This window comes from Panthera tigris, chromosome A1, assembly GCF_018350195.1.
Source record: "Panthera tigris isolate Pti1 chromosome A1, P.tigris_Pti1_mat1.1, whole genome shotgun sequence".
Taxonomy (NCBI): Eukaryota; Metazoa; Chordata; class Mammalia; order Carnivora; family Felidae; genus Panthera; species Panthera tigris.
The window spans coordinates 198168196-198183101 of record NC_056660.1 but is presented as its reverse complement, the minus strand read 5'-3'; the positions used below and the strand labels follow the sequence as shown (position 1 = coordinate 198183101).

General features: G+C 42.9%; 1 protein-coding gene across 2 annotated transcripts in view; it reads right to left on the bottom strand.

Annotated features, from left to right (window-relative positions):
* Positions 1 to 11283: 11283 nt before the first annotated feature.
* The window catches only part of ARL15 (ADP ribosylation factor like GTPase 15), a 402537-nt gene continuing 398914 nt past the window's right edge, over positions 11284 to 14906 (bottom strand). Inside the window, exons 7-8 of one of the 2 annotated variants that reach the window (XR_006220845.1) lie at positions 14461 to 14709; positions 11285 to 14093 (exon numbers count right to left, since the gene is read on the bottom strand). The gene's annotated coding sequence lies outside the window, so the exon portion shown is untranslated. Of the gene's footprint in view, positions 14710 to 14906 lie in introns of both variants that reach the window. The other variant, XM_042994868.1, reaches the window with a different exon arrangement.

The following is a 14906-nucleotide window of genomic DNA, read 5'->3' as shown; positions in this document are numbered from 1 at the left end:
AGCAAATCCTTCTCGTCCTAATTTGGCCTGAGATAGGACAGCCCAGTACAGGGACAACAGTAGTAGAATGAAAATCTCGTGGCTGTTTTAATCATTCCTTCTACAAGCTCCTCAGCTAAGGAGAAGACTCTCCTTAATTCTAAGCCTTCTTAAAAGCCTTCCCTCACCATACATCCATATATGCTTTCTATTGAAGTACTGCTTTTTTGAAAAAGTATCCTTTCTCCAAAGTCCATGGAATCCTCTTCTTGATTAAGCTTCTTGGAGAAATTGAGGAAAGAGGTGTGTGGCTGGTCATAGGGGGCAAAGAAATTCCTTAGTCTTGTGGTAGAAGCTTTGGCCTATAGAGGTATTTCCATGGTGCATTTGGATCTTGTATTGGTCCCCCTTAAATCCCTAGAACCTTGTTCAACCTCTGATTTCCCCAGTTTCTCGTTGCCGCTCTGGGCCTCCTTCAGGAAAGCATCATCTGGAGAATCTTTGCCATGGCCTCCCTCACTGCCACTTGGCATTGGCCAGGCCATTTTCAGAGGTGAAAGGTCAGGTTGGGGGTTGGCAGATTACATCAACTCAAGAGAGGGAGGTGTGGTGAGAAGTCCAGTAAGGCAAGGCCTTCTGCTTTGCACAAATGCACTGTGAAAAGATTCTTTTCAGGAAAGCTCAATATGATCCACTTTAATTTTTTAGACAGCTGTGGGGAAGTACAGCAACCTGATGGGAGCAATGGTTGCATGAAGGCTTGGTCAGGCTCACTTGAGTGGAAGTGGCAGAAGGAGAATTCAAATCTGTATCTCCTAACACAGTTCACCAGGAGCTCTGCAGTGCCCTGTGGGCCCAACGGTCTGTGTGTGATGTCTTAGGGTCACATTGTGTGTTGGAGATGGGTCAGCTCGTGGAGTTTGGAGCAGCTAGCCTTTGTATAATTATTTTTATATTTAGTCTAAGGATAGGATTTTATTTGAAGAAAATGTTTCACAGCGGAAAAAAGTTTGTCTTGTCTACACCATGTTACCTCCAATCTTTTGCTATTTCTGATGGATACTGCTGAGATTTTAATATTTATTCTCCATAAGAAGAGCAGAGTGGTGCTAAGTATGGGCTCTGGGCAGACAGCCTGGGACTACTACTTATTATGTAACCTTGGACAACTTCAAAAACAGAGAACAGCGGTGGCTGGGTGGTGCAGTTGGTTGGGAGTCCGACTCTGACTTGATCTCAGCTCAGGGCCATGAGTTCGAGCCCTGTGTTGGGCTCCAAGCTGGGCATGAAGCCTACTTAAAAACAAACAAAAACCAGAAAACAAAAAAAACAGTACAAAATGAAGAAGAAGAACACGTTATGCCACATAGGGCTGAAGAGTGAGAGAACGTATTTAGAGCACATAGTAAATACTCAATAAATATTTGCTACTATTATTGTTGTTATTTGAGGGACCCATGGTGAGGTCTGGCATCAGCTTCTGAACAGAACAACTGGCCTCAGCCTCATAATCCAAAAGCTTTAAATTCTTGGCTGAGATCAGTAAGCTGTTACCTTAAATAATGGTGTTCAGACAGAGGCCCCACGGTAGAATAAAGCCGGTGGTAATTCACCTCTGGAAAGGAGGAAGTTGCCACTTACTCAAGCCAGTGGTGGAGTCAGTGAGGGCCAGCAGCACTGTTCTCTAACCATCAGGCAACTGCCGTCTTTGGATCTGTTGTAGCTGGCTCAGCCAAAAACCCGCATTTCAATTTTCACACTATCTGTAAACGTTGAATTTGAAAGGCTTTCCTATTTAATATCAAACAAGTGAGAAAAAAATCTCATCAGCTCATTAGTACTGTGCCAGACTTGCACAGGGATATGGCGGCGACTGGAACTCAGCTGCGTGGAGACCTCAGCAGGATTTCTCAAATGGCTGAACGGAGAGCAATACATCAGCCTACTGAAATCATGCCATTTGGTTTAAATATTAAAGTTCCTTTGAGGTTAACTAAGTATTAGAACCAGAAGGAAGGCAGGTTTACAATCTGTTAGCCTGGGCTCCACATGTTGTAACTGTCACAAACGTACCTCTCTTTTCGGCAAGAGGGGTCACTTGCAGCCCCATATCTCCTCAACTCCATTTATTGCTCAGAGCTAGACTTTTGGGGCACCTGGGGGGCTCAGTCAGTGGAGTGTCTGACTTCGGCTCAGATCATGATCTCACAGTTCATGAGTTCAAGCCCCACATCGGGCTCTCTGCAGTCAGTATAGAGCCTGCTTAGGATCCTCTGTCCCTCTCTCTCTCTCTCTCTCTCTCTCTCTGCCCCTCCCCTGTTCGTGCTCTCTCAAAAATAAACATTAAAAACAAAAACAAAAACAAGAGAACTGGACTTTCACATTCCCATCCACCTATGCCCAAGGCTGTTCAACCCACAGTCTAGACTGACAGACTGATAGAAATATGATGCAAGTCACAAATGTGAAGCACATATGTCATTTTAATGTTCTAGCGGCCACACTGAAAAACAAAAATAAAATAAAAATAAACCACTGAAATGAATTTTAGTAATATATTTTGTCTAACCCAACTTATCCAAAATATTAACATTTCATGCTACCACTGTAAAAGTTATTAATGAAATATTTGACATTTTTTTCAGTACCAAGTTTTTGAAGTCTGGTGTGAGTTTTATACTTACAACCCACTTCAATCTGGACTAGCCACCTTTCAAGTGCTAAATGGCTCCTGTGTTGGACAGCGCAGGTCTAGACTAATTCTGCACACTGCACTATATCCTAAAGCAGCAGGCTGGCAGTGAAAACACCCAGCAGAGTCTGAGGAAGGTTCTCGGGAGACTAAGAACGGGGAGGACGCTGTGAAACAGAATCTGTCACTGCAGTTCCTTTTGAAGATTGTTTGTAATAACTTCTATAAACATCACTGGTTCTCTCTCCTTTGTTTCACAGTTTGGGGACCCAATTTATCTCTGATGGAGGAGAGTATTATTTTCTCAGCTGCAAATCATGTTAATTAGGCAGCCAATAGATAGGAATGTGGAGTAAACACCCCTAATACCTTTAATGCTTTGATGACTTTTCCAGCCCCATACTGTAGGTACTGTATTGAAGGGGGCAGCAGTCCCTGTCTCTCTGAAGGACAAGCCGCTGCATACTTCAGGGAGGTGGGTCATGGACACATTCTAAGGGGGCGCATCTCAAAGTTCTGGTCTCTTGTCACTTGTTTTTCTGTGGCATTCAGATTATTGCATCATTTGGCCAGAGTAAGTGCAAAGGGGTCTTCGGAGACAAGAGAAGTTTGGGAGGCTCTTGTGGTGCACGGGGCCTTTGGCTAAAGCACAGATTTCCTTCCACGTGGGTCATTGTGCCAGACACTTTTTCTGCTCTAATACCGCCCCCATCTTTAAGTTCTCGGGGCACTGGGTGCTTAACAGACTCTACTGGACCACGAGAGGGTCTGCCTTTCTATCCTAAAGTGGGAAGGAGAGGATTGTGAAATGGAGAGAAACTTGGAGCGGCAGAATGCTGACCGAATCCTGGGCAGCCAGGTGGTAGGGAAGAATACCTATGTCAGTTGAAGATCTAGGAATTGGTTTTCACAAAACCATAGTACTTTGTACTCACTGGAACATCTTCCTGTGGCCCAAGGGTAGGTGTGATGCAGTTCGACACCCGTTGACTCGGAGCACACTAAAACCTCACTCAAATTTTCTAATGGTTTTCTTCAGCGTCTTCAGTAGGACCCTGGTCCTCTCTCTCAGATCCAGATCCTCGTTCTGCTTGCCATGAGCACCTTTAGAGCTCAACAAGGATGACACAGCCACTTGGTACTCAGGGCCCCAAGACCACAGGGGACCCGTGAGCTTGCATTTCTGGGCATTGCCCGACCACAGCTTCAGGAAGAACACAGCTGATGTAGGTTAAGTTTCTCCTGGAAAAACAAACTTTCTTATTCTAATTCACCTTCACCACTGTTCACCCTCTTCTGCCTGCTCATGCCCACAAACACTTAAAGGCAGATGCTTGGAATATGGGGAGCCTATTAAAATACAGACTCCTGGGCCTTCCACTTATATTGTTATTCAGTAGCTCTAGGAGCAAAGCCCAGGAATCTACATGCATACACGTACTCTGGAATATGTTTCTGCCCATCAACTACAGACCACACCCTCGGAAGCCCTGTTGGATGTCTGTTGGAGTAATGCTTTCAATGTCAAGAGTTCATGTCAATCTCCGTGTCTAATTTTTTTCATATACGTTCAAAAGATAGGATGATGATTTGGGGGTTATGTTCTGCCAAAGGAAATGTACCTGTGCATGTTTCCAATCCCCAGTAGACAACCAAATCAACAAAACAATCCTTTTTTTTTTTTTTTTTTCTTTTACAGAAGTTTCAGAGAACACCTTAAAGGGCAGCCAGACCTTGTTCTGGAGGAGCAATACTCATTACATTGCCCCCACCCAGGGAGCATCAAAGGGCTTGCCGTCCCCCATGGCCTCCTTCCAGGAATTCCTTATGCTTTTTACCATGTGACCCTGTTATCCTGGCCACAGTTACTGGGACTGAAGATGGCTGCCCTATTTGGGGTCGGCCATCCACGTGAGGGCAGTGACGGGCCTCAGAGGAGTGTCCCAGACTAGAGCAGGACAGGCAGAACTCCCTGGAGTCGGTTAACTGCAGGCAGATGGAGTAGAGCACACACATAGCGATGCTGCGGTAGCATCATCACAAGGCGCAACGCCAGACTGAGCGATCGCAGTCGCTCACAATGTACTGTGTGCGAGCTATGTTACAGTGATTGTAAGAGCTCACATGTATTAAGCATCTGCTACGTGGCGGGCAAGGTACCAAGCCTTTTATTTGCAGTATTTCATTTGATCCTTATAAAGACTTCATGGTTAAATGATATGAACTGTTAATATCCCCATTTTACAGATGAGTAAACTGAGTTTTGGAAAGGATGACAACTTGCCCAAGGCCGACAAATGTCAGTGCTGGAATTCAAGACCAGTTAATCTGTCTCAGAGCCTATATGTATACTGTGGGTAGGGCTAGTTGCACAATTTGCAGGGCCCAGTGCAAAATACAAATATGGGACCTCTTGTTCACAAAGCAGAAAAAAATGCCATTCATATAAAGCCTGTTCCTTTATTGCAAGGGCTTTATGTTGACTGGCCACAATGATTTGGATTTGTTAGCTAATGTCATTTTAAGTCAAGAAAAATTAAAAATTAAAATTATTATAAGGGCACCTGGGTGGCTCAGTTAAGCGTCTGACTCTTGGTTTCGGCTTTGATTTCAATGTTTGTGAGTTCAAGCCCTGAGTCGGGCTCCATGCTGGCAGTGTTGAGCTCATTTGGGATTCTCTGTCTCTGTCTCTCTGCCCCTCCCCTGCTTGTTTTTTCTCTGTCTCTCAAAAAAAAAAAAAAATATATATATATAAATATATATATATATATATATATATATATATATATATGTATATAAATTGAAAATTTTATAGGGACACCTGGGTGGCTCAGTAGGTTTAGCCTCTGACTTTGGTTCAGGTCATGATCTCACAGTTTGTGGGTTCAAGCCCCGCGTCGGGCTCTGTGCTGACAGCTCAGAGCCTGGAGCCTGAAGCCTGCTTCAGATTCTGTGTCTCCCCCTCTCTCTGCCCCTCCCCTGCTTGTGCACTCTGTCTCTCTCTTTTAAAAATAAATGAACATTAAAAAAAATTTAAAGGAATGGATTCTTGCCTACCTTATTTGTTGGTGGGGCTATTCACTCAATTACTTGAGTGTGTTCAATGAAGCACTTTCTGGGTGGTTCTCAGACCTTTGGAATTCTTCTAGGGGCAGCAGGAAGGGAGAGGAGCAGCACCCTGCAGGACCTCCACTCACCCACCTGGATCATGGGGATTCACCCTGCCCACCTTTGGAGGCAGTCCAATCCGGTCTTCATTGTTCTGGACCATGGGGCTCTGGAGTGACAGGCAGGTAATAAAGATAAGGGGGCTGGTTTTAAACTTCTCATTTTGACCTTAGCCCCTCAGTTGGCCTTAATTGTTGTTTCCAATAACAAATGTTTTCCTATTTTCTTTCAACTTATCACATTTATTCTCCTATCATGTTACCTGCCACCACCCTAGAGCTCCCCTCTTCCCACCCAGCCCCGTCCCAGGTTACTTTTCGTAAATAACCGTTTTGATTATACTACTCTTCTTAAAAATATTCATTGGCTCCCCACTGACCACTACGTTTCATCCAAGTTGTTTATCTTGGCATTCAAGGCTCTCCCCAATCTGACCTCAACTTACCTTTCCATTTGTATTTTCATTCTTTCTGGGCAAGAGAGTAGCACATATAATCCTTGCCTCCTTTGTGCCTCAACTATGTCTTTTCTTCCTCCCCTCCTTCCATAATTACTGTCTATACAGTGGACTCATCACAAGTGCATGGTGTTTACTTATAAATCTTTCCTCTCCACAAAAACATATATGGTTGACCCTTGGACCACATGAACTTGAACTGTGAGGGTCCACTGATACATGGATTTTACATGTATGATACTGTACAATACTGTAAATGTATTTTTCTTCTTTATAGTTTGAGAGTGAGCACTTGAGTGAGTGAGGGAGGGGCAGAGAGAGAGGAAGAGAGAGAATCTCAAGCAGGCTCCACACTATCAGATGCAGGGCTCTAGATCATGAACCGTGAGGCATGAACTGAGCCAAAATCAAAAGTCAGGTACTTAACCAGCTGAGCCACCCAGGCACCCCTTATGATTTTAATAACATTTTTTTCTCTAGCTTACTTTAAGAATACAGTTTATATTACATATACAAATTTCTCGAGCTTTCTCTATTGTAAGGATAGTTTGTAATACATATAACATACAAAATACAATACATGTAACATACAAAAGCTTATGTTATGGGTAAGGCTTCTGGCCAACGCTAGGCTATTAATAGTTACATTTTTGGGGGACTCAAAAATTAAACATGAAGTTTCGAAGTTTCGACTGTGAAGCGGTTGGTACCACTAACCTCTGGGTTGTTCAAGGGTCAACTGTGCAATGGATGTTGTGTATCTACCCTGTGGTCAACATCATGTAAGGAGCAAATGGGAAGTGTTTGAGTTAAGCAATTCAGCATACAGAATTAAACATGGTCACTTCTCTAGAAGGTGACTGACCAAAGCTGTTCTCTTTGTTTAAAGTCTAGCTAAGATCAAGTTACCACAAAGGCAAATTAAATAAGATTTTATTTATTTTTTCTTAAAAAAAATTTTTTTTTAACATTTTATTTATTTTTGAGACAGAGAGAGACAGAGCATGAAGGGGGGAGGGTCAGAGAGAGGGAGACACAGAATCTGAAACAGGCTCCAGGCTCTGAGCTGTCAGCACAGAGCCCGACGCGGGGCTCAAACTCACGGACCGCGAGATTATGACCTGAGCCGAAGTCGGCCGCTTAACCGACTGAGCCACCCAGGCGCCCCAAGATTTTATTTTCTAATATTAAATCAGGATAAAGTCATTCAATTGCCCAGGTCCACAAGGTACTGGGCTCATAGGAATTGGCCTCTGGTCACTGGTGGGAGTTGTAAATTGGTACGGCTTGGGAGGGCAATTGTTGAACATATTTTAAAAACCTTAAAAAGCGCTTATGCCTTTTGACCCTGTAATTCCACTTCAAAACCTGTAATTGTATGTATTCATTCTATGGAAATCATCAAGAAATGTGCATAAATATTCTTCTACGAAGACATTTATTTTCTGCAAGTTTATTTTTATTATTTGAGAGACAGAGAGGCAGAGAGAGAAACCCAAGTGGGCTCCATGCTGTCAGCACGGAGCCTGACATGGAGCTTGATCTCATGAACTGTGAGATCATGCAAGACCCGAGCGGATATCAAGACTTGGATGCTTAACCAACTGAGCCACCCAGGCACCCCTACGGAGACATTTAAAACAGAAATCCAAATAAACAACAGGGAATGAGTTAGATAAGTGCTGGGAAGCCATTAAAAATGTTTTAGGAAGATAGCCAATGACATGGAAAAATGCTCCTAATATATTAGTAATAACAAAAGCATGTCCTAAACCAGTATGCATAGTATGACCCCAGTTTTGTAACATTACATATGAAAAGAGATGAAAAGGACAGACATCACAATTAATGTGATTCTTTTGGGGATTAGTTATTTTCTATTTTCTCCTTTAAATAATCTTTGCATTTTCCACGATGAACGTGTATCACTTTTACAATCATTCGTGACAAAGCTCATCTTTATGCACTCCCAGCCTTACGAAAAAAATGTGCTAGGCTTGAAACCCACGTCTCCTACTTGAAGTTGTTAGCCAGTCAGCAATATTCATGAAATATCCTGTATTAAGTGCTGTAAAGATTTAAAAAGGCAACAGAAGACACAGCACTGCCTTTGTGTGATTTTTAAGCTAATGATGACACAGAAAGTACTAGAAAGAATGAGCGACTTCTTTAGAAATAAACATAAAATTAAATAACAAGTATGTAGTCTTGAGTGATTTATCAGGTTATATTTTTAATTGGTTTTTAACTTTCTCTGTACATGTAGCTCAATGCCTTGCACATAATCTACATTTAATGTTTGAGTGAATATATAAATGAATGACCAGTTGAATGACAAAAGACAGAGACTATGGAGGTCTCTGTAAACACAGAGATTACCTGGTCTAGAAGGGCTCCATGATCAGGTGAGGACAGGCTTCCCAGTTGCTGTTGTAGCCATTCTGTAACTTCACTGGTTATAAAATCTCACCACTTGTATCTTTCGACCTGCCTGAGCTCTTGCAGAGTTTCCTACCTGAGAAATGCAGAAGGAGAGTTGCTTTCAACATGACTGGAATCACAGTTGTCACTCTTAGTTCCAGGTTTCCTGTGTGCCAAGCGTCAGAAGCACCTTACATGCATGATTTTTTTCTAACCTTCTCGATAACCCTTTGAAGTGGGTATATTGTCTCCACTGCGGACGAGAAACCGAAACACAACTAAATGATCTGTCCAGTGTCAGGTGACTAGCAAAGAGTGCAAACTGTAAACCAGTTCTGGTTGCTCCCAAACTGTGGAATCACTCATTGTGCTACAAACTTCCCGCTTGGAATTAGGACAGAAATTTTCAGTGGTGAGGAATATGCCAGACTGATACTCACTCTTCTCTTACTTCTTCTTGGTATGGCCTTTAATTTTAGCTATTCTGGTGAGTATGTAGTGCTACCTGGTGATAGCGCCTATTTTTTTTTTTTATTTTTTATCTATTTATTTTGAGAGAGAGTGCTAGCAGGAGGGGCAGAGAGAGAGAGAGAGAGAGAGAGAGAGAGAGACTCCCAAGCAGGCTCCACCCTCAGCTTGGAGCCAGACTCGGGACTCCATCTCATCACTGTGAGATCACGTCCTGAGCTCAAATCAAGAGTCAGATGTTTAACCGACTGAGCCACCCAGGCACCCCTGGCATCTATTTATATCAACCTATTAATAAAGTTATTGGCCAGTTGGATATCTTCCTTTGTGAAGTGCCTTCCATTAAGTTGATTGCTTTTTTCTTTTTACCGATTTGAGCAGCTCTGAATCTACTCTGGCAACAGACCTGGTTTTATATTACAGGTGTCTCCTATTCTGTGGCTTCCCCCCCCACCCCCTTCACTTTCTCTTTTCCTTCTTTCTCTCTGTCAGAAACTTTTTCTTGGGAGAAAATGCAGTTATACATTCAGAGGCAGACAACAAGTTATTGTGAACGTCATCATCACTGGCTTCGACAGTTGTCACACACAGCCAGTCTTGTTTCATCTATACAAGTTCTTCTGTTCTCTACCTAATTATTTTGAAATAAGTCTCAAGCAGCCTAATATTTCACCCATAAACACCTTTGTGTCACCAATGGATAAGGGCTCCTTTCATACAAAATATACAACCACAATTCCATTATCACACCAAGGATTAGAGTATCCTAGTAATCAAGGATTACTTAATTCATAAAATATTCAGTAAGTGCTTAAATGCCTCCACTTATCCCAAATTTCACTCTTTTCATTTTGGTAGTTTGAATCAGACTCCAGATAAGGTCCACACTCTGCAATGGTTTGACAGAGCTCTTAAGACTTTTTTTTTTTAAAGTAGGCTCCATACCCATAGTGGGGCTTGAATTCACAACCCTGATATGAAGAGTCACCTGCTGTACCGACTGAACCAGGCAGATGCTCTGTAGGGCTCTTAAGAGGTTGTTAATCTATAGGCTTCCTTGTCCCATTTCTTCTTTCCTTCCTGCCATTTAAGAAACCAACTCATTTATCCAGTCAAGATTCCAATAATCTGGATTAAAATTTTTTTTTTTTACATTTTATATTTGAGAGTGAGCGAGCGAATAGGGGAGGGGCAGAGACAGAGACACAATCCGAAGCAGGCTCCAAGCTCCGAGCTGTCAGCACAGAGCCCAATGTGGGCCTGAACCCCACGAGCAGTGAGATCATGACCTGAGCTGAAGTCAGACACAAGTGACTGAGCCACCCAGGTGACCCAGAACAATCTGGATTTTAATTACTGCAACTCTGCATGTTGTTTAACATACATCTCTGTTCCTGTGTTTTCTGCAAATTAGTACTTAGATCTAGAGGCTTGATCAGACTAGGTTCAGTTTTTTTTTTTTTTTTTTTGGCAAGAGCACCTTGTAGGTGATTGTATACTTTAGTCAGGAAGCATATAATGCCTGGTTGTTTCCTTCTTTGGGATGTTAGTAGATGCTGATGATCATTGTCCAGATCCACGATTTCATTAGGGGAAGAGCTGCAAAGTATAAATTAAACCACACAGTTAATCTCTGGTATTATGTGACTTGATTGGATCCTGCTAGTTCACCTAAAAATTTGGGATGATTTGAAATTAACAAACAGAGTGGAAGGAATAGGGTTTGTTTCACTTTATTTTGTGATCCTACCTGGAACCCAGGCCACTAAGCTGTAGGGGGATGGATGTGTTGCAGTTCTCTGAAGGCAAATCTATGGTGGGGCTCAGGGCTGGTGAGGAGGGTACAGTAGAGGCTTTAAGTGTTCAGGAAATGAGAATGGTGTTGGTATGAATTTTGCAGGACTGTTCTAAAATCTAAAATGTATTAACTCTTGCTAAAAGATCCACTATGCCCAAGTCCTGTCCTGGAATAAATAACGGGTTTAAAGGGGTCTCTCCGGGTTCCCAATCTTCAGTGAGGGGAAAATAAAGCAGCCTCCTGAAATCCGGTTGAAACTCACAGCTGACTAGTTAAAAAAGCCAGGGGGTTATATAGCTCACAGGTTACTGCCTCTGTCTGGGCATGTGAATTGTGGCATGCTTTTCTACCCAGCAGCTTTCACTATTTGGTGGGGGAGAAAAACCACAAGAGACTCCCGCAGCATTAGAAGTTTGCCCTTAGAGATTTAAAATTCAACATTTCAAATACAGATCATTTGTCAGATCAACAGACAGAATGATGAGACCAGGCTATTTCCAGAGAAGAAGGAAAAGCCCTTTGGATGTAGAGGAGATGAAAAGAACAGTACGGTGACAGAGTTTGGTTTTGCACTTTGGAAGCACTTTTGTGTGCTGGACACATGCTTTGTTGTTGCCGCAGTAAACCCGAAAAACAAACAAACAAACAAACAAACAACCCACAACCCCCCCGCCCCGAATAAAAGGGGCTATTTCTACAGAATTCTACTGAGACAGATGCTAAAAAAGAGGCAAAGACTTTTCTGTTGTGTTTTAGATTTCTAGTTTTATTAATGGTCTGAAAAGAGACTAAATCACATTCAAAGACCATTTTAAATTAGGAGGGCTGAAAACCAAGAATTAGGACCAAGAAAAGACATTTAAAAATCTAGAGATTCACACTGCAATGTTAACATTACCAAAGCCCCCCCAAATACAAAAATTCTCTAGGGTCATAGAAATAACCCAGCTTAACCAATGTTCTAGGAATTAAAGCCCTACAAAGGCAGGGACCAAGTCTGTCCTATTTACTGCTGTATCCCAAGAATCTAATATGATGCCTGGTACAGAGTAGGTGTTCAACAAAAACATACCAGGGGGTTTCATCGAACCCCTTAAATTTATTGAAACCAAAAGTTCCAACTGTGACATAAAACCTGTAAAAGGGACAATGGTTGACTCTTGACAAGCTGTCGTCTGAAAGAATCCTGTTGAAGCTGCTTAATAAAAGCATTGGGTTGATCCACCCCGTGTCTAGAAAGTTGTAAAACAAGTGGAGAAGGCCAGAGCCGAGACTGACTTGCTCCAGATTATAGAGAATGACAGCCAGACTCACTGTTTGCATTCCTGTCTCTGCCTTTCGCTGAGCAGTTTCCGTTCCAACCAAATCTTCTCATTTTTAATTTACTCTGATACTTATATGTCTAATGATTTCACATCATATCGTACCAGTCTGGCCTGCAGGGTGCCCTTGACATGCATTTTTCTAATTGACCTTTACATCTATTATGCACAAACCAGCCAGAAATCATTCTTGTCTACAGGAGCCTCTTAGGTGAGACTCGTAGTAGTTTCACTTCTGTCTCCAGAAACAGCCTTCTTCACAGACTCCATTTACACACAGCTCCCCTGCCCCCTCCCCACCGCTGTGTCTTCTGCAAGCTTGTCCAGACATGGAGTGCATCATCAGGCCAGGCCTTCCAGCCATTCCATTGCCTGCAGAGCAATCATTTATAGGCATTTGGTGTTTTGTCTGACATCTGTTTGATGCTGGAGCTCCAGCCTTTGTCTCAATGAATCACTTGTCAGAGGAGGTTGTGGCATTTTAGGCCGAATTTCACACCTACAAGGAAGGGTTGCCTGGGATGTAAGGAATCTGAGGCTTGTTTGAAACGACCAACTTGCCCACCTCCCACGAGGAATACCCCACGAGGAAATAGGGAAATAAGGGACACTGGGGACCGCGATGCTTATTAAAAGGCTTATTTTCACTGCCAGTGTGCGCGCTGTTCTCATGCACTCGAGCCAGGCTTTCCTCTCTGGGGACAACACTGCCAAAGGACCTCCATGGTTGGAGTGTTGCCCCTAGAACGAACCGGGCTGAAACATGAGTGTGGAACATTTTGAGAGCATCAGAATTAGAGGGAGAGATTGTCGAAGAAGAAAAGGGGAAAAAGGAATGAATCATTCTTCGTAGTTTGCCGGAAGATCCTTTAAGTGCTATTTGATGGCCGTTCCCAGGTTGGTCCGTAGAAACGTCTGCTAGAGCAGTGAGGTGTTCGGAGTCGCAATGGGTCACAAGCCAGGCTGAACCTAGCAAAGCACAAAACTGAGGAGTCCCTTTCCTTATTCTCCGAACAGGGCACCAGTGACCTCACAACACTATTTATGGTAAGCGAGGCTGCTTTAAACCACAAAGGTTGAAGTATTTCCTTATAAAAAGTATTATTCATAGTGTCCCCTGGCAACTCCCATCTGATCTGAGGACCTGAGGGGAACATGAAAGGGTGGGGGCAAGAAGCCCAAGAACAGCATAGGTGGCTTTTCCAAACCAGCATCTGGCGAGCAGAGCATGCCAAGAAAGCAGAGATGGAAGGCAACATGGGGATATACAGAAAATCGGAAAGAAAAATCACGGACTTTTTACTTCACCTTGTTGTAATTAAAGAAGGATGCTAGCCAAGGCATATGCTGGAGAGATTCTTCTTAGTGACTTTTAACTTCTTTGGTTTCACAGAAAGTCACTTTATGAAGAGTTTGTCACAAATAGATGACCCCCCAGGATGAGAAGTCAGAATTTCCAGCTTGGATGAAACCGTAGGTTTCTCATTTAGGTTTTAATTTAAAGAGAATGGGAAAGGGGAGGAGAAACGGGTATCTCATCTGAGGCTTCTGGGAATTACACGGGCTCCTTTTCATGTTCCTAAATCAGAGCAAGGGGGTGGGGTGGCGTAGGGTGCCGGCTCATCAGTCACTCGGTGCATCTGAGTTGGAAAACATTTAGCCCCGAGATGCAAATCATTTAATCATGCTGACTCAGAGGGGGCCAAAAGTTGTGAACCCTTGGGAGCCAGGAATTCCCAACATGATGTGATAATGCATTTCACAGCACGGACTTCAGATCTCCAGAACCTAGGGTAGGGGAAAAGAGAGGCAGGGAATCTATATTCTCCTGAAGTTTCTGCATAACAAAGACAGATCCTCCCTCCCAAACTCAATGAAAATGAGGGCTCCCAAAGGGCAACTCCCACTTCCCCCGTCCCCCTCCACATACTTTTTCCTTTCTGTTTGCACCAGTAGGTCAGAAGGTTAATGAAAATGCACTCTAAAATTATAAAGAGGATGAAGCCAGGCATGAATCTATGAGATTTCCACTCGAGTCTGAATATCCCATCTGGACATTAAGAAAACCCATTTGCTTCAAAATTTTACAGTTCTGTCCACATTTGCTTGGATAGGTCTGAGATGCTTCGGAACTTGATAACCACTAATCGCCTACCTTGCAAACGGAACTAGGAATGCCAGGTTGAATCCCAGCTGAGAAGTGAAGTGTTGTGGGTAGTCAAAGGATGTGTTGGGATAATGCACTGGGGACCAAACGAGAGCTGGGGTTTGAATTTTTCCTCTTCTATCATGTACTTTTTTTTTTCTTTTTCTTTCTCTCTCTTCTTCCATCCATCTATCTGTTTTATTTTTCTTTCTCACTCTCTTTCTCTTTTACAGAGCACTCCCGTTCTTAAGGATGGACCTGTAAATACACAGCATTTCCTCAAGTCGCTTAAAAATATTTATTTCCTCAGGGCAGCAATCACCACTGAAGGAAATAGTTCATCGTCCCAGTCCCTCTCAGAACGTTGCTTTTACAGCAAATATTATAAACTGATGCTTTGACTGAAAGATGACACTTTGCATTAACATCTCCACTCTGCTCACTCATTCTGAAGG